The sequence below is a fragment of the Schistocerca cancellata genome, chromosome 5 (assembly GCF_023864275.1).
Source record: "Schistocerca cancellata isolate TAMUIC-IGC-003103 chromosome 5, iqSchCanc2.1, whole genome shotgun sequence".
NCBI classification, from domain to species: Eukaryota; Metazoa; Arthropoda; class Insecta; order Orthoptera; family Acrididae; genus Schistocerca; species Schistocerca cancellata.
This window is the reverse complement of record NC_064630.1, coordinates 267,514,129-267,540,030: the sequence shown is the minus strand read 5'-3', so window position 1 is coordinate 267,540,030 and position 25,902 is coordinate 267,514,129. Positions and strand designations below refer to the sequence as shown.

Genomic DNA, 25,902 nt, shown 5'->3' with positions numbered 1-25,902 from the left:
ACTCGTGCACCGCGTGACGTACCTCCTCATCATAACGGAACTTCTTTCCTCCTATTGCTTCTGTGAGTGGTCCAAACATATGGAAATCACTTGGGGCAAGGTCTGGTGTGCATGGTGGATGAGGAAGACACTCAAAATGCAGGTCTGTGATTGTTGCAACAGGTTTCGTCCCCAGTAACGATTCTTGCAAGGAAGCCATCGCCTTCTCGTTCAAAACGCCGAAGACGTTCTTCACAGCATCAACACGTCGTTCTCTCATTTCAGGAGTCAGCTGCCCAGGCACCCATCTTGCAGACACTTTGTGAAGCTGGAGCACATTATGTACAATGTGGTGTGCTTACCCATGACTAATCTGTAAACATGCTGCAATGTCATTCAGTGTCACTCTGCGGTTTTCCTTCACTATGGCTTCAACTGCTGCAATGTTCTGTGGAGTCACAACTCGTTGTGCCTGAGCTGGACGAGGAGCATCTTCCAGTGAAGTCACACCATTTGCGAACTTCCTACTCCATTCGTGACAAACATGCAACACCGTACTGAACCTTCATTCGTAGATGAATTTCAATAGGTTTCACACCTTCACTACGCAAAATCCGACTAACAGAATGCTGTCCTTCCCTAGTGCAAGTCGCAAGTGGGGCGGCCATCTTTATACTGATACTGAGACGGTATGTGTTCATCTACACTATACTGCCACCTACAGGCCATTCTGCACGCTGTTTGCAGCACGCTTACCAACTCACAGGATAACGGCGCGAAATGTCGATTTGTTATTACAAATTTAAGGTTTTAATTTGACTCACCCTTGTATAATGGCTTGCGGAGTATGTGTGTAGGTAAAGCAGCAGGTAATGGATCGTAGTGGGGCACAAAACAACTTTATCGGTGAAATTAAAATTAACATCAGTTCTTTAAAGGAGAAGGCGCTATTTCGGAAATAAAGAATTTCCTTTTTTAACGCGACAACCGATTCCACTGTGAAACTGATTGAAACCAAAGTCTTACATTTGCAGTAAAATTCTTAAGTTGTACTATCGATTTGGCAGTCGGCAGGAATAATCTTTGTGTTTCGATAAATTAGCAGCTCGTTGGCTTAAATGGCTCTGAGCACTATGTGACTTAACTACTGAGGTCATCAGTCCCCTAGAATTTAGAACTACTTAAACCTAACTAACCTAAGGACATCACACACATCCACCATGCCTGAGGCAGGATTCACCTGCGACTGTAGCGGTAAGGAGCTGGTTGTTTCATCTACATCAGCAACGACACGTATACTCCGCAAGCCATCTTACAGTGTGTGGCAACGAGTATTTTCGGCACCACTATCCCCCCCGTCCCCCCTTCTACATCTACATCTACATGATTACTCTGCTATTACTCTACCTGGCAGAGGGTTCAATGAACCACCTCCAAACTCCAGAAGGAGATATTCACTCTTCAGCAGAGTGTGCGCTGGTATGAAATTTCCTGGCAGACTAAAACTGTGTGCCGGACCGAGACACGAACTCGGGACCTTTGCCTTCCGGGGGCAAGTGCTTTACCATCTGAGCTACCCAAGCACGACTCACGCCCCGTACTCACAGCTTCACTTCTGCCAGTACCTCGTCTCCTACCTTCCAAACTTAACAGAAGCTCTCCTGCAGACCTAGCAGAACTAACACTCCTGAAAGAAAGGATATTGCGGAGACATGGCTTAGCCACAGCCTGCGGGATGTATCCAGAATGAGATTTTCACTCTGCAGCGGAGTATGCTCTGATATGAAACTTCCTGGCAGATTAAATCTGTGTGCCGGACCGAGACACGAACTCGGGACCTTTGCCTTTCGCGGGCAAGTGCTCTACCAACTGAGCTACGGCTACATCTACATCGACTCACGCCCCGTCCTCACAGCTTCACTTCTGCCAGTACCTCGTCTCCTACCTCCTACCTCTAGCTTGGTAGAGCACTTTCCCGTGAAAGGCAAAGGTCCCGAGTTCGAGTCTCGGTCCGGCACACAGTTTTAATCTGCCAGGAAGTTTCATATCGAACCATTCAAAGAAAAATCATCGGTATGGACTTTCGGAGCCGAAAACCCACTGCATGACACAAAGCTTCACGCCTCGCCTGGGCTCGCTAACACCGACTTTGGACTGTTGATGATTAGAACATGTTTCTTGGTCGGACGAGTCTAGTTTCAAATTTTATCGAGCGGATGAGCGTGTACGGGTTTGGAGACAACCTCATGAATCCCTGGGCCCTGCGTATCAGCAGGGAGCAGGCCGCTGTTTCCGAGCGGCTCTAGGCGCTTCAGTCCGGAACCGCGCTACTGTTATGGTCGCAGGTTCGAATCCTGCCTCGGGCATGGCTGTATGTGATGTCCTTAGGTTGGTTAGGTTTAAGTAGTTCTAAGTCTAGGGGACTGATGACCTCAGATGTTATGTTCCATAGTCCTTAGAGCCATTTGAACCATTTGAACCATCAGCAGGGGACTGTTCAAGCCGGTGGACTGTGTAATGATGTGGGGCGTGTGCAGTTGGGGTGATATGGGACCCCTGATACGTCTAGATACGACTCTGACAGGTGACACGTATGTAAGCTTCCTGTTACTGATAACCTGCATCCATTTATCCGTGTCCATTGTGCATTCCGACGGACTTGGGCAATTCCAATAGGACAATGCGAGACCCCACACGTCCCGAATTGCTACAGAGTGGCTCCAGGACCACTCTTTTGAGTTTAAACACTTCCGCTGTCCACCAAACTCCCCAGGTATGACCATTAATTAGCAAAAAAAAAAAAAAAGTGGCTCTGAGCACTATGCGACTTAACTTCCGAGGTCATCAGTCCCCTAGAACTTAGAACTACTTAAACCTAACTAACCTAAGGACATCACACACATCCATGTCCGAGGCAGAATTCGAACCTGCGACCGTAGAGGTCACTCGCATCCAGACTGTAGCGCCTAGAACCGCACGGCCACTCCGGCCGGCATTACTTAGCATATCCGGGATGCACTGCATCGTGTGTGCTAGATTGAAGAGTTTTTAGCAAACAGAACACAGCATGTTGTTATCAACGCAGAGACGTCTACAGACATCAAAGTAACCTCTGGCGTGTCACAGGGGAGTGTTATGGGACCATTGCTTTTCACAATGTATATAAATGACCTAGTAGATAGTGTCGGAAGTTCCATGCGGCTTTTCGCGGATGATGCTGTAGTATACAGAGAAGTTGCAGCATTAGAAAATTGTAGCGAAATGCAGGAAGATCTGCAGCGGATAGGCACTTGGTGCAGGGAGTGGCAACTGACCCTTAACATAGACAAATGTAATGTACATACATAGAAAGATGGATCCTTTATTGTATGATTATATGATAGCGGAACAAACACTGGTAGCAGTTACTTCTGTAAAATATCTGGGAGTATGCGTGCGGATGATTTGAAGTGGAATGATCATATAAAATTAATTGTTGGTAAGGCGGGTACCAGGTTGAGATTCATTGGGAGAGTCCTTAGAAAATGTAGTCCATCAACAAAGGAGGTGGCTTACAAAACATTCGTTCGACCTATACTTGAGTATTGCTCATCAGTGTGGGATCCGTACCAGATCGGGTTGACGGAGGAGATAGAGAAGATCCAAAGAAGAGCGGCGCGTTTCGTCACAGGGTTATTTGGTAACCGTGATAGCGTTACGGAGATGTTTAACAAACTCAAGTGGCAGACTCTGCAAGAGAGGCGCTCTGCATCGCGGTGTAGCTTGCTCGCCAGGTTTCGAGAGGGTGCGTTTCTGGATGAGGTATCGAATATATTGCTTCCCCCTACTTATACCTCCCGAGGAGATCACGAATGTAAAATTAGAGAGATTAGAGCGCGCACAGAGGCTTTCAGACAGTCGTTCTTCCCGCGAACCATATGCGACTGGAACAGGAAAGGGAGGTAATGACAGTGGCACGTAAAGTGCCCTCCGCCACACACCGTTGGGTGGCTTGCGGAGTATAAATGTAGATGTAGAACGTGCTGTTCAGAAGAGATCTCCACCCTTTCGTACCCTTACAGTCCTGCAGGATTCTTGGCGTCAATTCCCTCAGCACTAAAGACATTAGTTGAGTCCATGCCACGTCGTGTTACGGCACTTCTGATTGCTCGCGGGGGCCCTACTCGATATTAGGCAGGTGTACCAGTCTCTTTGGCTCTTCGTTGCATTTTCGGTGAACACAAGAATAAATAAGTGAGGATAAGAAATCAACCGACAGAAAGCATACCAGAGGTCGCCGATACTTTATACTAAAATAATGAGAAACTCTTCCTCGAATACATCCGAAAGTTGGGGGTGGAGTTCGCGTTCAACCTGTACCGACCGTACAGGGAGCTCCGTCGAGAATAAATGTATCTCTAACCTGCAAAATCATATTTTTTCGCTCCCGGGCTCAGAGATGTTTACCGTGGCCTGGTACTTAGACGAACAGCGGTGGAGTGTAGTAAACGAGGGGCAGGAACAACGGAAGACCTCTGGGACGGTGCCAAGAGCCAGCGGGGTGGCGGCGGCTGCAGGAGGTGGCGGTGAGGTGCTGCGACGCTGGTCGCGAGTCCGGAGCAGGTGTGTCCGTCACACAAGTGTCCCGCGCTGGCGAGGCGCCAGCCTGCTGCGGCAGACGGCCTGCTGGCGGCCCGGCCTCCGGAGGCTGCAGCTGCCGCAGGCGAGTCGTCCGGCTGCGTCAACCACCCACACGCGCCACTCTTTCAAGGTGCGGGGCCATTTTGAACCAGGGGACGCTCCTTGTATGCGATCACTGAGAGGATAACAAACACGATTCCACGACATTTTACTCGAGAAGGCAGACCGAAAATTAGCCATCCCAGGAGATATCACACTAATACAGCTACATCTACATCTACGTGATTGCTATTCACAATAAAGTGCCTGGCAGAGGGTTCAACCACCACCTTCATGCTGTCTCTCTGGCTCTCCACTCTCGAACGGCACACGGGAAAGCCAAGCGGTCTAGGGCGCTGCAGTCATGGATTGTGCGGCTGGTCCCGGCGTAGGTTCGAGTCCTCCCTCGGGCATGGGTCTGTGTGTTTGTCCTTAGGATAATTTAGATTAAGTAGTGTGTAAGCTTAGGGACTGATGACTTTAGCAGTTAAGTCCCATAGGATTTCACACACATTTGAACATTTGGAACGCGGGAAAAACGAGCACTTAAATTTTTCCGTGCGAGCCCTGATTTCTCTTATTTTATCGTGATGATCATTTCTCCCTATGTAGGTGGGTGCCAACAGAATGTTTTCGCAATCGGAGGAGAAAACTGGTGATTGAAATTTCATGAGAAGATCCCGTCGCAACGAAAGACGCCTTTGTTTTAATGATTGCCACTCCAGTTCACGTATCATGTCTGTGACACTACCTCCCTTATTTCACGATAATACAAAACAAGCTGCCCTTCTTTGCACTTTTTTAGATGCCATCCGTCAGTCCCACCTGATGCGGATCCCACACCGCACAGCAGTACTCCAGAATAGGGCGGACAGGCGTAGTGTAAGCAGTCTCTTTGCTAGACCTGTTGCACTTTCTAAGTGTTCTGCAAATGAATCGCAGTCTTTGGTTTGCTCTACCCACAATATTATCTATGTGATCGTTCCAATTTAGATTATTTGTAATTGTAATTCCTAAGTCTTTAGTTGAATTTACAGCCCTCAGATTTGTGTGACTTATCGCGTAATCGAAATTTAGCTGATTTCTTTTAGTACTCATGTGAATAACTTCGCACTTTTTTTGTGCAGGGTCAATTTCCACTTTTCGCACCATACAGATATCTTATCTAAATCATGTTGCAAGTCGTTTTGATCATCTGATGACTTTACAAGACGTTAAATGATAGCATCGTCTGCAAACAATCTAAGACGGCTACTTAGATTGTCTCCTATGTCGTTAATATAGATCAGGAACAATAGAGCGCCTATAACACTTCCTTGGGGAACACAGGATATTAATTCTGTTTTACTCGACGACTTTCAGTCTATTACTACGAACTGTGACCTTTCTGACAGGAAATCACGAATCCAGTTACACAGCTGGGGCAATACTCCGTAGGCACGCAGTTTGATTAGAAGACGGTTGTGAGGAACGGTGTCGAAAGCCTTCTAGAAATCTAAAAATGTGGAATCAATTTGACATCCCCTGTCGATAGCACTTATTACTTCATGAGTGTAAAGAGCTAGTTGTGTTTCGAAAGAATGATATTTTCTGAATCCGTGCTGACTATATGTCAATAAATCGTTTTCTTCGAGGTACTTCATAATGTTCGAATAAAACATATGTTCTAAAACCCTACTGCAAATCGACGTTAGTGATATAGGCCTGTAATTCAGCGGATTACTCCTACTTCCCTTTTTGGGTATTGGTGTGACTTGAACAATTTTCCAGTCTTTAGGTACGGATCTTTCTGTGAGCGAGTGGTTGTATACAATTGATAAATATGGAGCTATTTTATCAGCATACTCTGAGAGGAACCTGACTGGTATACAATCTGGACCGGAGACCTTGCCTTTATTAAGTGATTTAAGTTGCTTTGTTACACCGAGGGTATCTACTTGTATGTTTCTCATCTTGGCAGTTGTTCTTGATTGGAATTCAGGAATATTTACTTCGTTTTATTTGGTGAAGTACTTTCGGAAAACCGTGTTTAATAACTCTGCTTTAGTGGTACTGTCATCAGTGACTGCACCGTTGTTATCACGCAGTGAAGGTATTAATATATTCCGCAAGCCACGGTACGGGGCGGGGGGTACCCTGCACAACTACTTGTCATTTCCCCTCCTGTTCCACTCGCAAATAGTGCGAGGGAGAAACGACTGTCTGTACCCCTCCGAATGAGGCATAATTTCTCTTATCTTCGTGGTCCTTTCGCGCAATGTATGTTGGAGGCATGAGAATCGTTCGGCTGTCATCTTCAAATGCCGGTTCTCTTAATTTTGTCAATAGTGTTTCTCAGAAAGAACTTCACCTTCCCTCCAGGGATTCTCATTTGAGTTCCCGAAGCACCTCCGTAACACTTACGTGTTGTTCGAACCTTACCGGAAACAAATTTAGCCGCCCGGCTCTGAACTGCTTCGACTTCTTCTTTGAGTCCGACCTGTTACATGAGGCCTCCTTCACAAGTGAACCACTCTTTGCAAAACTTTGCCCAGTAAACCGAAGTCGACCATCCGCCTTCCCTATCACAATTCTCACATGCTCGTCCCATTTCATATCGCTTTGAAATGTTACGCCCAGATATTTAAACGACTTGACTGCGTCAAGCAGGACACTAGTAATACTGTATCCGAACATTACAGGTTTGTTCTTCCTACTCATCCGCATTAACTTACATTTTTCCACCTTGAGGGTTAGCTGCAATTCATTACACCAACTGGAAATTTTGTCTTTCTTCTATCTTCCTATAGTAACTCAACTTTGACGCCTTACCGTACACAGCTAATCATCAGCAAACAACTGCAGACTGCTGCCCACCCTCCCCGCCAAATCGTTTATGTAAATGGAGAATAGCAGCGGTCCTATTACGCTTCCTTTCTTCACACTGACTCTAACCATGATAAAGGCATTTATTCGGCTACGAAGAGAATTCACAAGTTTCGTCAGGGAGGCCATATCGAGCTCATTGGTGGCTATATATTGTAGAGCTACTAAGTTAAAGAACGTTGACTGCTCCAAATACTGCCAGCATTTCTGTGCGATTGAGATTGGATGATATAGCGGGCCAGTCGACGTCCGATAGGATGCGCCAGGGTTCATCAAACCAGGAGAGCATGTGTATAGCCTTGTGGAAACGACTGTCGTCATCTTGGAAGACAGAAGTAGACACAGCATAGTAATTGTTAAGATAGAGGAAATTGGGTAGCTCTTGGACTCAGAGGAGGGGGAATCATCATGGTTCTCTTTGACGTCAACTTGTACTCGTATAAGAGTGCCCAAATCATGATACGAAGAACTCCCCCAGAATACCGCAGAAATACCTCTGGCCTGAACTATACCCATGTGTACTCCGGGGGTTAAACACCTCACTCGGTGTACTATATACCTTACATTGTTTGAAACGGGGATACACTACACGACTCTCGTCAACTTTTGTCGAATGCATATGGTCTTGGGCCCATTGAAGACGAGCAGCTGTATGGGCCGGTGTGAGCAATGGCCTTTTGCGGGGTACCTGACTCCAAATGTCCATTGTACACAGTTCTCTCTCATTGTTTGCTTGAAAACTGGTTGTGATGGACCTGTAATAAATGTCGGGTTTGAAACAGCTTATATTGACAGGTCGTGACATTCGCCTTCGGTCGGTGTCAGCGTATTTTGACGACTAGTGTGCTGATGCCTTGTTATATCGCGCTGAGTGGTACCCCAAGCTCTGCAGACACGTTGTACAGTCCGCATTGATACAGCAATGAATTTTATTCAATGCCTGGTCATGGGCACGTCCAATAGAAATACCTCCTTTCCGTCACGTCTTCACGTCGACCTAACATACTGTGTTAGTTCCATACAATTGTCTGGCACAAACATACGACTTCACTGCCATGATAGTCACATTTTTAGCTTACACCAGTTTTACAGCACTCCACAGGTCATACTATGCTCTTATAAGGTGGCTAACGTGTATACTGGCGAGTTTACTATTCAGCACGTTCAAATTGTACAGTTTCCATACAGCGAGAGCGCAGTTGCCACCCTTATTGGTATTACTGTATACCTTCTGCCGACTGATCTGACATACTGTTTTGCAGTAGATGATACCGTTATTCAGACTGGGAATGATTTGGCGGCGACGCAACTCTAACAGGGAAAATACGCTCGCTGGTGGAAATCGTATCGTAAACTAGGGCGACATCGCAACTTCGCCGTTTGAAGGAAATACTGACGTTTGAGTAAATGGCTGGTTACATGTGGCTGGTGCAACGTGTGGTCAACCATGTAGTTATATACTACGAAAGCGTTCGCAATTGTGGAGCAAGCCTGGTGACTGCCTGAAACTTCCTCCATGGAAACTGTTGTATCCTTATCATCTAAACTGTGTGTAGGGTCAATTATTCCTTCTTGGGTATGCAGCCAGGCCGTCTTCAGGTAAGTATGCTGATGCACGGTCTCTGAGTTTCCAACAGAGTTGGCGCTCCTTTACAAACGGCGGCTGGTCCACCGCGAGTGCACCGGCAACAGCGCTTCTATTCCCAAGTGCAAGTGAAATAGACTCGAAAAACGATGCAGCAGAAGCAGGACACTAATTAAAAGAATCCGATGGTCAAAACGAAGACCGCTGTTGTTTAATATAAGATAAAATAGGATTACGCGTCCAACTTAAACGGAAACCCCTATCCCTGTTAATAATATTATCAGATAATCGAAATTCAATAGATTTCTATAGAACACGATCTCAGTAGTGGGAAGAAGGAGCGATCATTTGCGTCAGGAGCCGTTGATTCTGCTGCAAACTCGGTTCCGACAAGATCGAATGGTTCTAATGGCTCTGAGCACTATGGGACTTAACATCTGAGGTCATCAGTCCCCTAGAACTTAGAACTACTTAAACCTAACCAACCTAAGGACATCACACACATCCTTGCCCGAGGCAGGATTCAAACCTGCGACCGTAGCGGTCGCGCGGTTCCAGAACCGGTGCCTAGAACCGCCCGACGAGATCGTGCATTGGCATACTCACCTGAAGATGGCGTCCAGTTGGTTCGTTGAACTACTGTGTCAAAACGTGTGCATTATCCGGCCACACACGCGAGAAGAGTATCATCGTCATCACGGCGGGAAGGTCTTCAAAAATCAAATGGTTCAAATGACTCTAAGCACTATGGGACTTAACATCTGAGGTCATCAGTCCCCTAGACTTAGAACTACTTAAACCTAACTAACCTAAGGACATCACACAGATCCATGCCCGAGGCAGGATTTGAACCTGCGGCCGTAGCAGCAGCGCGGTTCCGGACTGAAGCGCCTAGAACCGCTCGGCCACTGCGGCCGTCTAAAGGTCTACTTAATCACATGTATGTAGGGTTTATTCTCTATGGACTTGTTGTCTAGACTAAGTTTTGTCGTTGTTTTTCTTCAGATGTCATTACACTCCTTTAATTCAGCGTATACACAAACTGGGCTCTCTTTACGAGGGGCGATATCGTTGATATCCACAGCATCTACACTGATGTCTATTAAAACTGAAATATCAGAAGGGATAGCAAAGCACAAAATTTCAATTACTGTGCTTATGTAGTGTGGTAGGAAAAACACAAATTTTTATGTGAATTGGAGGCATACAGGGTGCGAAATTTAGCACCCAGAGGTGCCACTTCTAGAAGCAGCAGTGGTTCTAACGTGGCTGCGTAACGTGTCGATCATAGCTCGGATTCAAGTACGTGGGCGTCACTCCATGCTGCCTAGAATAAAGTTCACTAATCGTAGTGTCTGGTGAGTGGTGGCGTGCCAGCCGCTGGGCCACATAGTTTCAGTGGACGAACACTGTTTGTATCGAGGTAGGTCAGGACAGCACGGTAAACATGTGGTCTTGCATTATGTTGTTGAAAGATAAAGTCATGGAGACTTCGAAGGTAGGGTATAGAAATGGAACGGCTGCTTTCCAAATCACCGGATTTACGAAACAGAGGTGACCGTGTTGTGTAGCTAATGATACTTCACAACATAACGCTTGAGGCTGGACCAGTATGACGATAAGTTCAATCTGGTAACGTTTGTTCTCCTTGGAGCCTTCACGTGTGGATTATGATTTACAATGACAAGCATGTAGTATACTTCATGTAATTTCAATTTAAATGGCCAGATATTTACTTCTGGTCTAAGGGCAACCGTCATTTTATGATGCTCGTAGCATTTCTATCGTTTCCGCCCTACGCTGCATCACGGGCGAGACGTTCCTGCACATCGTGTGAGTCGCACTGTCTCTGATGTTGGAAGAAGTGACTTTGGCAGCACAAAGGGCCACATCGCTACAGAATAGTAGAACTACGAATCACTTGTATGATACTACGCCCAGGCATCTCGATGACTCCTTCAGCGGTTGATGCAGTAGGCGAGGCGGTTCAGTAGCGTAGGAGGTTCGATTGTCTTACGGGGCTCCGGAACGCCCTATACTTGCAATGTTAAAATAACGCTTATAAATTACATCTTTCCTCACAAAGTATTTGAGGTAGGAAGTTGAACTTTTTACAGATTATTTATTGGAATATGGGCTACAACTTAACACAGGGATTTTACAGAATTTTAGTTCAGTTATTAAAGATGATTTTTTTCAATTATAATGAAAATTCACAACATTTTTTGCAATTTTTTATTTATATATTCAAAAATATACAGTTTTTTGTAAAAAGGCTGTGTTAAATTATGCAGAAGGTACTGTGTAACATTTAATGAAAGTTTGAAACAAATATGTTTGGAAGATCCTTAGAAAACATGTAATTAGTATGAGAAAATAAAAGTTTTGGGAATCGAGCGACAAAGATTGGATTAACTTTTTAGTGCATTCCAGGTCCATAGGATGGATTATCTTCATCCTCTGAAAAATCCTCCTCCAGCTTCCTCTTGTTCCTCCTCCTGTTTACTCTTGCTTGTATTTCTAGACTCTTTACAGCCCTGTCTGCAGCCCGAAGGCGTTCCTTGTCTAAAGCAAGAATCGCTCGTACCATGTTAGAACCTATCCTCATTCCCAATTTCTAAATACCTTGCACCTTACAATGTTGCCATCATTGAAAGTCGCAACAGCAACTTTACTTTTACTCATTATTATACTTCAACAAAACAGAGACTCAAGAAACAGAATTAATTACGAATATTTTCGAGATAAAGACAGAGTAAATAAACATGAAACAATCGACAATCACACCAGCGATATATATATTGAACCATCACAGGTTAGCCACAACACATACTTTATCTCACATCACTAAAATGTACCTGATGAACACGGACGTTAATAATAACACCATTTGACAGCAGTTTAACAGCGCCACAGTGGGTCACGCCCATGTAGAACACATTTCAAAGAAAATTTAAAAATAGTTGTAGTCTTCGGAATTGAATAAATTATATATCTATTAAAAGGTAATAGTCTGCGGATCCAGAAAACGCAAAAAAGTAAAAATTGAACTTTTCATGATTTTGAGCCTTTCCGGAGCCCCTTAACGCTATAGACTTCCGCCTGTGAGAGGACGCTAAAATGTATATGCTACACTGGAAAGGAATGTGGCAGACAATACGGCTACGCGGTCGCAGATGCCTCGAGACGGACGGGGGTCTACTCAAAGCCTTCTAGATACAAGGCCTACGCACAGCGGCCATATTGGCACGTGACGTCACAAACTGTTGGCCATCTTATCTTTAGTCGGCAGTCCTGTTGACGTGCATGTTGTGTCGAAAGTGTATGCCACGTGAAACTGGTATAGATTTCATACAGTATTCGCCTACAGTTCTTCGAAGTATAGGATACAAGTGTTGGCGTTCCCTTTTGCCAGAGACCATATAAATCCCAAAAAGGCATGAAAGTGCACATGTTTAGATTTCCCATATGTGTGAAGTTGAGAAATCGCTAGGTTTCAGCTATTCCCAGACAGGAATTTTTGTCTACGCATCATTCAAGGGTAAGTAAATGACAAAAAATTTATAGCGTGTTATTTGTTTCCATTGCACCACATTTGCCAATTGTTTTTAAAAGCAGTTATGTATAATGTACCAGTATAATTTGTTTCTTAATTCTGGATCATTGCTGCGAGGTTAATACAAGGCTGGCTGTGAAATGTCTCTCATATTTGCGACTGTTGTCACACAGAATAGTTATATTAATTAGTGTGACTAGAAAATGTTTAGTATTCCAAATAATTCCGACCAGATTATTGAGTTTCCAGTACTTTTATTTGGAAGAGCTACAGAATGATGTTGTTCAGTTTTACATATACAGCTGTTCGGAAAGAATTTCAGTTTGAGTAAACTACCTAAGAAAATTGTTTTAATGAATTTAGTGTTCGACACATTAAGCAATATATAAAGCAGAATTTCGAGGTAAGTGCATTGTGATTAAATTAACAGCACTCTGTGACACGAATTTCAGTCAAGGATATAGGAGAAACAATCTTTTCATTTTTAAGGTTCTAAAGTTCTGGAGAAACAGGGAAATAAAATATTTTTTCGGGTTTTTTGATTTATTAAACATTATGTCAGGAGGTGCTCCATTTCGTCGAATGATCTGAGTTTCGTGTGAGGTCAGAAAATTCAGATCAGTTATTCCAAAGTACAAGCATCTGATGGTGGATAAATAACAGTAAATCTGCTTCACTGAAGTGACTTTTTTTCTGATTGCTGCCTCTCAGTCCTAACTAGGGACGAGATAAATAACGAAATTGTCCGTCTACTATTTTTAACCGACTTGGTATGATATATGGCGATAAAAGAAATCAATTGAATTTTGCTATACTCCAACCCGCAAACCAACTTTTATTAATCCAGAATGAAAATATATTCATACAGTCACTAAATAATGATAACAAGGAACTATAAAACAAAATCGCCTTCCGCCAGATAATATTATGTCTAAGAACTTTCCAGAATTTTCTCATTATAATGCATGATAAGAGTATCGATTATTAGCATGCTCCCCAAATTACCCATAAAATTTATAAGGCAGTGTATTCTTGGTTACATGTGTTACTGCTTCGAAATTTAATTATTACAATATATTGTTACTTGTAGTAAACTACTGGTCAAAAACTTCCAAACGTGGATAATCCATGATATCAACATTGTTCAGCAACTGTATTTGGTGATAAACAGGTTGTTAAAAAATGAGCCGGCCGTTGTGACCGAGCGGTTCTAGGCACTTCAGTCCGGAACAGCGCTGCTGCTACGGTCGCAGATTCGAATCCTGCCTCGGGCATGGATGTGTGTGATGTCCTTAGGTTAGTTACGTTTAAGTAGTTCTAAGTTCTAGGGCACTGATGACCTCAGATGTTAAGTCCCATAGTGCTTAGAGCCACTTGAACCATTTTTTTGAAAAATGAAAAATAATACCACAGAACTAACACTGTTAATTTAATCAACACCGTATTTTTCTTTAGTGTTAATGATCACAGAAAATATGAAAAACTGCCTAACTGTCATCAACAATAAATTTTCATTCACTTAAGTTAGTCATTTATATTACATCGGTGAATATACTGAAAACATTTAATGTTCAAATTTAGTTTTGGAGCAAATTTACTTCCTTCAAATATGAAATAAATGATAGCCACACATGAAACCAAATTACGAATAATACAACAGATCACATCCCTATTCTTTACCAGCATTCTCTTCCAGTTTCAGCCAATAACTTCCACTTTCTTTTCCTCTCTTTTGATGGTGCAATCTTACTATTGAACTTTGGACAGTCACAGGCCATCCATCTTAGGTCGCCGTCCAGTGCTGCCCTCCAGTGGTAAAGGTAGAAGTCATCTGTGTACGACTTACGAAGGACTTTTCTAAGTCTATTGTATTTCTTGTGCTATTTGCCCACCTTTCTCTTTCACGGCCGAAGCTAAAGCATGCTTATTTCTCATTTTATATGGCCGTTACGCTTTATGTGGCTCCGTAAGGATAATCTGGGATATTTTACGGTTTCTAGTGATTAATCTCTAGTTATGTAGTCGAATGGATATGAATCCTCTAGCCTATTTATGCACAAGATATATATGTATAGGAAGTGAATTAAATGAAGTGAAAAGAAACGAATGTATTGATGGGGATGAAATCAACAAATCAATGATACCAGTACAAACCATTCGGATGTGCTGTACCTGAAATGTTACCAACGCGTGGTCACAACTGAAAAAATTTCTGCTGAAAGTGTGTAGTTAATTTAGTAATTAAGCTGCCTGAGCACGGCACCAAGCCTGACTTTCCACGTCACTGCTGCAAAACACTGTAAAAATGTAATTTAAATGAGCGCAGGTCTTTGGAAAGTCGATCCACGACGCCGAGTTACTCACAACGCAGCAGTAGTACATCACCTGAAATATTGCAGCAAAAGCAAAAGGGCAGAAGCACATTTACTTTTATAGTCGTGTCAGCACTGTCCCACTGTACCCATTTGTTCGCACTCATACCACGCTGATCATAAATTGTTAGAATAATAGCATCTACGTAAGTGCCGTGTAGTGCCAGAAAATAAATCGTAATTTCACTGTGAGAGTTACCAGGTGCAACATGCAATTACTTTTTATATAATTTTGAGCCAGTAATTACGCAAATGTATTTTTGACCAATTTTTAGGCTAATAATTAAAGAAGCTTATGAATAAGGCTTATAATTCAGGACCGAGGAACAGGATTTTTCTCTTGGATAAAATTTTCCATACGACAAAAAGGCAGCGAAAGTTAATTTTAAGCACTATGTTGGCGATTGTAATATGTATGAAGTTGCGGAGTGCTGTGTCTACAAACCTAACTGGGCCTTAACTGAGGCGTAGCATTTCATTTACCATAGCTGTTGAGATGTAAGAATATGTTGTCATTGGCTCCAATTTCATCAAGAAGTAATTTCACACTTGCTAGATCTTAATACATCTCCTCGAGTAATGGTGTGGCCATCTTCTCCACACATACACGATGCAGGTAAATTGAAGTGACAATCTGTTAAAAGTCTGAATAACCACCGTTTGCAGCCTGGACGCGCAGGTGGTGAAGTTCTGGTAGGCAACGACAGGGATGTGGAGCCATGCGCACTCCAGCGCCGTGGCCAGCTGCGCTAGCTTTCTCGGTTGACAATCCATGGCACGAACAGCCCCGAGGTGGTCCCACAGAATCTCGATTGGATTTATATCCGAGGAATTTGGTGTCCAGGGGAGTACGGTAAACTCATCCTCATGCTCTTCGGGACAAGCACGTACTCTCCGAGCTGTGTGACACATTGCATTGTTCTGATGTTAGAGGACATCGTGCCAAGGAAAAAACAAACTGCATCTAGGGGTGGACATAGTCTCAAAAGAAGGATATATATATATACTTGCGTTTATGCCTCCCAGGACGACGAGATCACCCAGGCAATGCCACGAAAACATGCCCCAAACCGTGACGCTCCCTCCTCTGGTCTCCACATTTGCGATGATTGTTGCAGGTCCGTTCACGCCAATGGCCGTCAGTCCGATGGAGCATAAAACGTGATTCGTCTAAAAAAGGCCACCTGGCCTCACTCAGTGGACGTCCAGTTGTCTTATTGGCATGTGTATTCCAGCCTTCGTCTCCGATGAACAGCAGTCAGGATGGGTGCGTGAATCAGGCGCGTGCTGTGGAGGCTCATTCGCAGCATCATTCTCTAAACGGTCTTTGAGGAGACACTGTAGGTAGCCCCTTGGTTCATCTGAGCTGCCAGTTGCCCAACAGGGCACTTCTCTTAGCCCTCACCCGTCTCCGCAGCAGTCATTCATCCCTACATGGTGCATCTATGGTGCAGTTGCCTCTGCACTGGTTCTGGATAGCGCCATTTTGGAGTGCACGAATGACTCGCCAATATGCTGCTGATATGGTTGCACTGTCGGTCGGAGGATGGCATTCACGTTTCGTACAGCTGTTGCGGCACCTTCCGTGACCACCAAGGGCGTACGTCGGCCCCACATAATGCCAGCCCAAAACAGTAGGGAAGCTCCACCTTGCTGCACTCGCTGGATAGTGTGTCTAAGGCGTTCAGTCTGACCGGGTTGCGTTCAGCCTGACCGGGTTGCCTCCAAACAGGCCTCCGACGATTGTGTGGTTGAAGACATATGCGACACTCATCGGTGAAGAGAATGTGATGCCAATCCTGAGCGGTCCATTCGGCATGTTGTTGGGCCCATCTGTACCGCACTGCGTGGTGTCGTGGTTGGAAAGATGGACCTCGCCATGGACGTCTTGGGTGAAGTTGCGCATCATGCAGACTATTGCGTACAGTTTGAGTCGTAAGACGACGTCCTGTGGCTGGACTAAAAGCATTATTCAACATGTTGGCGTTGCTGTCAGGCTTCATGCGAGCCATAATCCATAGGTAGCGATCATACACTGCAGTAGTAGCTCTTGGGCGACCTGAGCGTGGCATTTCATCGACAGTTCCTGTCTCTTTCTACCTCTTCCATGTCCGAAAAACACCATTTTGGTTCACTCCGAGACGCCTGGACACTTCCCTTGTTGAGAGCCCTTCCTGGCATGAAGTAACAATGCGGACGCGATCGAACCGCGGTTTTGACTGTCTAGGCATGGTTGAACTACAGACAACATGAACCGTGTACCTCCTTCCTGGTGGAATGACTGGAAATGATCGGCTGTCGGATCCCCTCCGTCTAATAGGCACTGCTCTGCATGGTTGTTTACATCTTTGGGCGGGTTTAGTGACATCTCTTAACAGTCAAAGAGACTGTGTCTGTGATACAATATCCACGGTCAACGTCTATCTTCAGGAGTTCTGGGAACTGGGGTGATGCAAAATTTTGTTGTTGTGGGTAATATCTACGTATATTCCATGCTTATAGGAAATATGGAGTGAAAGAAGATCTGAGACGTTGAGGTGGCTGAAATGGAAGTGTAGCTGGGTTTTCATGCAACCAGCTTTGACGGTGAGATGGATAAATTATGTCATTGCTAGGTTGAACTACTGTTTCGCCGTGAATTATGTCTTCGGTACTGGCGGATATAGGGTTTTGTTTGGGTGAACAGTGTGTCAGTACTTCAGATGAGAATAGCCTGTTCGGGTTTACTTAATCTCTATTTCGCTCAGCATTTGTGAGGCAGGAATGGTCGCAATTATTAATTATTGGTGATGATTTCAGGTCGAAACAGTATTTGAGAAGGTAACATCTATTCGTCGTTTCACCCTCCTTCAGCCACTTTAGGCAGAGGACAGCGACAGTAGCACACGGGCAGCTGGCCAGCTTTGACGATTCGGAGATGCTCTTTTCCCGGCGCCGTCACAGCGAAGTGTGTACTGATATGAAACTTCTTGGCAGATTGAAATTGTGTGCCGGGCCGAGACGCGAACTCGGGGCTGTGCCTATGTCATGGGGAGTTGCAGAATTACGATCCTTGAAGTTTCAAAAACAGCTGGATAGAAAGTCAAAAGGCTTGCATTGCTACAGAAGGCACCCTGGCTGCTGATGTAATAGTACTTATCTGACACTTTGATGGAGCAGTGAAGCAAGATTAAGTTTCTTTGAGTCCTCCAGCGTTTGTGGATGAAAATTCGTCTAATCCGGCCCGAATACTGAGAGGCAGGTTCCTCGTTGATACTCCATGACGACACCCCAGCCAACAAGGCAATGGGTATGCACTAGTTTTTCGCCAGCAAATAGATGGCAGTCCTAGATCACACACTGTATTCGCCGGATCTGGCGACAGTCGACTTCTGATTATCCCAAAATTGAAGTTGCACTGAAGGGACCCCATTACGAAGCAACTGAGGACATCTAAGAAAACTGTACCGCAGTGCTAAATGCAACTCGGGACTATAGTGATTTTTTTGAGTAAACGCATTGTAATTTCAATAACTGAAAGCACACATGAGGACAAACCACGTAAGTGGAATGTGCCCTCTGTAGTGCCGTTTTAACTCCACGCTCAAGAGGGCGCTGTGCTGGAGCACCGCCGCGTGGAGAATACATTACGTCTCACACTACAAAAGATACATCTCCCAGTAGAGAGACAGGGTTACCTGCAGAAAGCGCAAATACACCTCGCCTGTGAGAAGTTATGAAAGCATGAATGGTTCCACGAGGCGGTAGCCAATAATCCCCGCCCCTACATACCATGGGGGCGGGGATGAGCGTCGTAACCTTAGCTCATCTGTGAAGAGAGTAGAGCTGGCCGGAGTGGCCGAGCGGTTCTAGGCGCTACAGTCTAGAACCGCGCGACCACTACGGTTGCAGGTTCGAATCCTGCCTCTGGTATGGATGTGTGTGATGTCCTTAGGTTAGTTAGGTTTAAGTAGTTCTAAGTTGTAGGGGACTGATGACCACAGACGTTAAGTCCCATAGTCTTCAGAGCCATTTGAACCATTTTTGAAGAGAGTAGATGACAGGAATACGTGCACCAAGATGGCCCATAAGACGAAGCAGCGGCGAAACGGTCGCTGCGGAGGCAAGTCCGCAGGTAATATGGCTTGCACGCGCTGTAAGCGATACCGACAATGGCCGCTGAGGAGAACGTTCCACACAGTTGTTTTGGTTACCCTACGCTGGTCAGTTATCTGCCTGGAGCTGATACCGCGGTCATTACCAAAGATCTTCACCTTCAAATACGATTACCATGTGACCATTTTGCTCCTTATCGTCTCAGGCATCGTTTCCTGCAGTTTGTCCTCATTTAGGATTTTGCTCAGACTGGCTTATGGTTAAAGCGAATGATCGCGATAAGCAGGAATATCTGAGCCGTAATAAAGCAGAGCAATATGAAATGAATGACCGTGTAAAGACTGTAGTAACGAAGGCGAATGGTCAACTTCGGTTTATTGGGAGAATTCTAGGAAAGTGTGGTTCATCTGTAACGGAGACCTCATGTAGGACAGTTGTGCGACCCATTGTTCGAGTGTTTGGGATCCGCTCCAGGTCGGGTTGAAAGAAGTCGTTAAAGCAGTTCAGAGGCAGGCTGCTAGACTTGTTACTGACATGTTCGAACATCACGGAAATATTACGGAGACGATTCGGGAACTCAAATGGGAATCTCCGGAGGGAAGGTGACGTTCTTTTCGAGAAGCGCTACTGAGGAAATTTAGAGACATGGCATTTGAAGCTGATGCAGAACGATTCTATTGCCGCCAACGTACATTTCGCGTAAGGATCGCGAAGATAAGATTAGAGTAATTAGGGCCTGCACCGAGACGTACAGACAGTTCCTGAGGGTATTTTTGTTCCGTCACTACAACTACAAGAAAATGCGTGTATTTCTCACCAGACGCGCTTCGCTTTATTGAAGTAAAGCATCATCATTGGTCTGTTATTAAAGATATTTGCAATTTGATCTGTTTTTAGGTATTAAAATAGTTCGTTAGCTTGTTGTTGGTTTTTACTCAGTGTAATTTCTACTTGCTTTTACCGAGTGAGGTGGCGCAGTGGTTAGACACTGGACTCGTATTCGGGAGGACGACGGTTTAATCCCGCGTCCGGCCATCCTGATTTAGGTTTTCCGTGATTTCCCTAAATCACTCCAGGCAAATGCCGGGATGGTTCCTCTGAAAGGGCACGGCCGTCTTCCTTCCCTAATCCGATGAGACCGTTGACCTCGCTGTCTGGTCTCCTTCTCCAAAACAACCCCAACCCTCTACTTGCTTTTTTTCCTACATCAGGAAATTCCGTCTGCTAACGCGTATTTAGTTTATTTCTTCTTTAGACCCTAATACCTGTGGTCTAATGTTACGCTGCTTTGCAAAACTACGCTTTTCTTTTGTTACATTTCACGCTGGATACTTTTTCGTTCACCACCGTTCACTGTTTATTTATATACTTCTAGGAGTGTATTGTGTTTTTCTGTATTGCCGACACTGCCACTGGTTTATCTTTGATCTATACTTTTTTTCTTTTCTCTGTAGTTAATCATATTTGTGTTATTCTATTTAATTATTTTGCTGTGTATTTATATAGTGTGTGAGAATAATGAAGGAATAGAGATGCAGTTTTCTTTTCTTCTGTGGGGAGTAGGTCGGACACTACTATGCACTTCTGCCCACTCATGTTTGCTTCTGTCTCCCCCATCAACTGACAAAAAAAGAAAGAAGAAGACGGACAATCGTTTTTCCCTCGCTCTATTTGCGAGTGGAACGAAAAAGTAAATGATTAGTAGTGGACAGTGTACCCTCCGCCACTCAGCATACGGTGGCTTTCGGAGTATTAGGTATATGCAGACACAGATTAAGCCAACGGCCTTGCCGCAGTGGTAACGCCGGTTCCCGTCACATCACTAAAGTTAAGCGCTGTCGGGCTGGGCTAGCACTTCGGAGGGTGACCATCCAGTCTGCCGAGCGCTGTTGGCAAGAGGGGTGCACTCAGCCCTTGTGAGGCAAACTGAGGAGATACATGATGAGAAGTAGCGGCTCCGGTCACGAAAACTGTCAAGCGCCGTGAGAGCGGCGAGCTGATCACATGCCCCTCCACATCCGCTGAGTATGTCACGGCGGCCGGTCGGTACCGTTGGGCCTTCCAAGGCCTGTTCGGACGGAGTTTAGTTTTTTTTTTAGACATAGTTTAAATGCTTCACATGAATTTTCATCACTGCATCATCTGCTTACACTGAGGTTTAAATTATCCGCTGCTGCGACGTCGTCGAAAATCTGCATGTCTTTCTGTTTCGCCTGAATTTTTTTAAGGAAACAGCGGAAAATCTAATTTACAATTCTTAAATAATATTAGGACTCAATAGCTCTCTAGGTAACGAGTCACTTAGCTCTCAAGCGCGCTCGCGTCCAAAGAGAAAACGGAAAGGTAGAGAGAGAAGTGAGACGGAGTGGGAGAGGGTAGAAGCTGGCAGCGAGACAAGCGCAAATAGCACGTGGCTGGTGTGACGGTACGGCCGTTGACAGGTCCAGCCGCGGATTTAACGAGGCAGATCGGTGGCGGCGTGGCCAGGTGGCGGCTAATGCCAAGCCCTCGGGGAACGCCGGGGCTGACCCAGTGACCTCTGGCCTTCCGGCCGTCTTTCACTCTCGCTCTGCCGGAAACACCACTCCGGGCGCTGACGAGCCAGCTACGGCGCAAACTCTCCTGCCCTATCGAGCTCGAGTGCAAACATTCCCGCCCTGTTAGCATTGCAAACATTTGTCTTGTTACGTAGTCTTGTTTCTTTCTCTGCTAAGGGCGCTAGCCACGGGATTATTACTGTAACATCAACTACAAACACGTTTCAATGTAATCTAATAGTCGTACAACTCAGCAAAATTCTTCTATGACGCATACGTGCAGACTGAAGCGACGAATGAAAATTTTTACAAAGGTCGAGATTCGAACCAGGGTCTCCTGGAGGGAGGCTGCTAAGGTTGTACGTACAATTGTGCAAAGCCACTGTGCCAGGGTTGGCGTAGTGGTTAGCGAACCTGCCTAGTGAGCAGGAGACCTGGGTTCGAATCCCAGCTTTGGTACAAATTTTCTTTCGTCGCTTCAGTCTGCATATGTGCATCATGTATGTTTGAGACTTGAAAAGTCTGTGAGACCATGTAATTTCCTTCCAAACCCTTCTACGTGTGAACCCTATCAGGATGTTTAATGACAGCAGACGCAATCAGGCTGACTACTTGCAGTATGTAATTTCACTACTGCACCTCTTAGCCTCAAGTCGTTAAGTGACAGCGGAATCTTAAATGCCTATATAATGCAGGAACGACAGGGTCGTGAATAAGGTAGTCTGCAGGGTGTTTCAAGAGAGACTCATACAATTTCACAAAACTATATCTTCAACATGAATGCAGGTAGAAACTTCGAGTAACTGGCGCAAAAAACTACAGAGTTTTTATTATCATCATCATCACCGTCATTAGCATTCATGGATTAGGTTCGAGGAACCTGCTTCAGCGTCTTAGCTTAATCATTTCCTGGGCCGACGTACTGTACCTACCCGTTTTGGCATAAACTGCAAAACGTTCAGGAATATCTGCCTTGTTGCGTTCTGTCTCTACATGTTGCTTCCATTTCTGCTTATATAAAATATTTCTGCTTATAGCAAATATTTTAAGCTCATTTGTAATAATCTTCGTTTCTTTTTCTTCCGTTTAATTTATGTCCTTTAACTGATCTGAGGAATTTCATTTCTCTCGTCACTATTCGATTTATGTCTTCCTTGTTTGCTATCAAAGATTCTGACAAGCAAAGTAGCACAGGAACAGCTATCGTTTTATAGAATTGCAGTTCCGATTCTTTAGCTGTCGTTTGTTTAATGTTCTTTATATTGTCCTATTGACAGCCTGAAATTTTGCTGTTTTATTATTTATATCTTTATCATAATCTAAAGAAATTTCGCAGCCAAGGTAGTCAAAATCATCAACAGTTTTGTTTCCCATTACTATTTTTGAGTGCACGTGTTGTTATTCTCAGAATGCCATTCCTTTCTCTTTTTTATAGATATACTGAAATTATAATTTTTACCAATTTGGTTTTATTTAAAAATATTTTTTTGTATTATTTCTCCTGAAGTGGCTGTTATAGTCTGATCGTCAGCATACATTAATGTTTTTATATAATGATCCTTATCTGGTTTTATCGCTTTGTTGTTTTCTGTTTTCTTATTCTATTTTTTAAGCATGACACTCATATACAAAATAGAATTAAATTAGAAGAGCTTTGTTTAGCTGCTAGATTAGTTGCAATGTCATTCTTAGTTCACTGTCCCTGTTTCTATTATTTTTTTTCATTGTACAAGCTTCTTATGGCCCATATCAAGTGCCGTTCAATTCCTTCTACCTGTTTTAATTTAAAAAGAACTATCCTATTTTATAAGAGTGTTTCTTCTACATGCGTGCACATCCAATCTTTTGGTTCTTTCACAATTATGTGTGAGATCACGGATTCATTTACTTTCCACAAATGTTCAAAGTGTCCTCAGCCAGACACACGAATAACATTCAGATGATAATCAAACCTGCCCAATAAATTTGCGAGTTGCATATGCTTACCACATTTACTACAGACGCTATGCAAAGTCGCAGTTCGCCCGAAGTTCTTGGAAGGAGAGGTACGTATGCGGAGTCTCCCTCGCAACCGCCCCCAGGACTTTCCTAAAAGAAAAAAAAATCAGATACCATTGACATGAGATCATGCGACCTTTTAGGCGGATGATGCAGTTTCATAGTAGCGTTTGTTATTGCAGCACCTCATCAGAGTACAACACTTAGTTCTATGAGGTTCTTGTAAGAAGCGACTTATTTTTATTTCCTCTGTGCTCTTGAGCTTAAACTGCCATAGTTCGTGTGTGTTTGTCTACTTATCAGGCCGTCTTTGGTATGGATAGGAACTGTGATTGCTGTGTCCAGATTGTGAGCTGAGGTGGTAACCCTTTGCTCATAGCTCCAGGTGGTGTTGGCTTGCGTCACGCAGCTTGATGCTGTTGCCAGTGGGCATCACTGTGGGGACCAGACGTGGGGATCCGAAGGACGTCCAGCAAGTCCCATGTGTCCGTCGACTGGTCCACTACTGTGGTCGCCCTGGGTACTGTTTGCACTAACGTTGACTTCTCACCTATAGTCGAGTGAGTGGTCGTCCCAAGGTGTGGCGCACAGTGAAAGACTTTCCGGGGGACCAGTAGGAGGGCCTCCCTGGTTCATCTGACAAACAGGTTTCGGGCGCTATCTGTGGCTAGCAGAGATCCTGAGCTAGATGATTCCTCTCGCTCTGCTGCAGAGGAAGCCTCTCGACCAGCAAGGTCTGCGCATTCACAGAACGTGGGATTACTGGTAATTGGATGCTCCAATGTTGGGCGCATAATGGGGCTCCTTAGGGATATGGCTGCCGGGGAGGGGAAGGAAACCAATGTGTACACAGTGTGCATAACGAGATAAGACATTCCACCTGTGGAACGGGTGCTTCGGAATGCCATGAAGAGTATAGGGTACAGCCAACAGCAGGTGGTGACTCATGAAGATACTACGAAGTGTGTCACTTTGGATCGCAAGAGATTCTGTCTGGTTTTGGGCAACTAGCTGAAGTGGTAAAGATTACCAGTCTTGCTTGTGAGATGAAGGCAGAGCTCACCACTGTCGACAGAACCGACTGCGGTCCTTTGGAACAGAGGCGACAAAATGGTCCGAATCGGAACCTCAGACAGTCCTGCGACCGTGTTGGCTGCAGATTCTCCGACTTCCAGGGTCGTAGGTTTTCGGGTTCCGCTAAATGTAACGGGTCCATCACACACAGGAAGCGGCTACATGGCTAGAGAGGGCAGTGTGGAAGGGTGTGGGCGGTTTTTTAGGTTAGAGGATCTTACGAATCTACAGGAAGGGCATCAGTCTAAAAGGGTGGAGGGCAAACACTGGACTAGGATAGACCTAGCAGCAGTCGGTATCATAGTTGTAAATTATTGTAGCGTGTTGGGAAAGAACCAGAGTGACAAACGCTATTAGAAAGCACTGTCTCTCAAATCGTTGTAGGTACGGAAATCTGGCTAAATCCGGAAATAAGTTCAGCCGAAATTTTTACAAAGAACTTAACCGTGTTAAGAAAGGATAGATTAAATACCGTTGGTGATGGAGTATTTATTTCTGTCAGGAGTAGTTTATCTTGTAGTGAAATTGACGCAAAGAGATTCTGTCAGTTAGTATCGGTGGAGGTTATACTCGACAACTGGAAAAAATTAGTAACTTGTTTCTTTTTTACCGATCCCCAGACTCAGATGATTCAGTTAGTGACCAGTTCAAAGAAAACTCGGGTCTTATTTCAAGTACGTATTCCACTTGTACAATTATAGTTGGTGATCACTTCAATGTACCCTCGAAACATTGGCGGAAACAATTGATTAAAGCCGGTGGTTGGCATGAAACAGCGTCCGAAATTGTACAGAATGGTTTCTCATAAAACCATTTGTTCAGGAGCCCACTAGATGCGTAAATGGTTGCGAAAACCTACTTAGCAGCAAAGAATCCTGAGTAAATAGGGATCATTATGACAGAGACAAGTATTAGTGACCACAAGGCAATTCCAGCGAGACTGAATACCATAACATCCAAAGCAGATAAAAATTCGCTTGATGTCTTCCTAAGACGATATCCACACTCCTTCCAGTCTGCCTGCTTAAGCGTAGACCAGTTGTGTTTTAGTTCAAAGAAATACTATCGATGGCAGCTGAGGATACATTCTAAAAAAATTACTGACAAATGGTACTGATCTCCCACGTTACACAAAAAAATTCAGAACACTTTTGCAGAAGCAACGAATAAAGCTTGTCAAAT

The 25,902-nt window shown here is 44.5% G+C and overlaps 1 protein-coding gene and 1 non-coding gene across 2 annotated transcripts in view; both read left to right on the top strand.

The window, feature by feature from the left end:
• Positions 1 to 25,902, top strand: part of LOC126188483 (sodium/potassium/calcium exchanger Nckx30C) — a 1,432,322-nt gene that overhangs the window by 106,827 nt on the left and 1,299,593 nt on the right. The gene's annotated exons all lie outside the window — the stretch shown is intronic.
• Trnat-agu (transfer RNA threonine (anticodon AGU)) lies at positions 22,035 to 22,107 on the top strand. The gene has a single exon. It is a non-coding gene; the product is annotated as a tRNA-Thr (tRNA).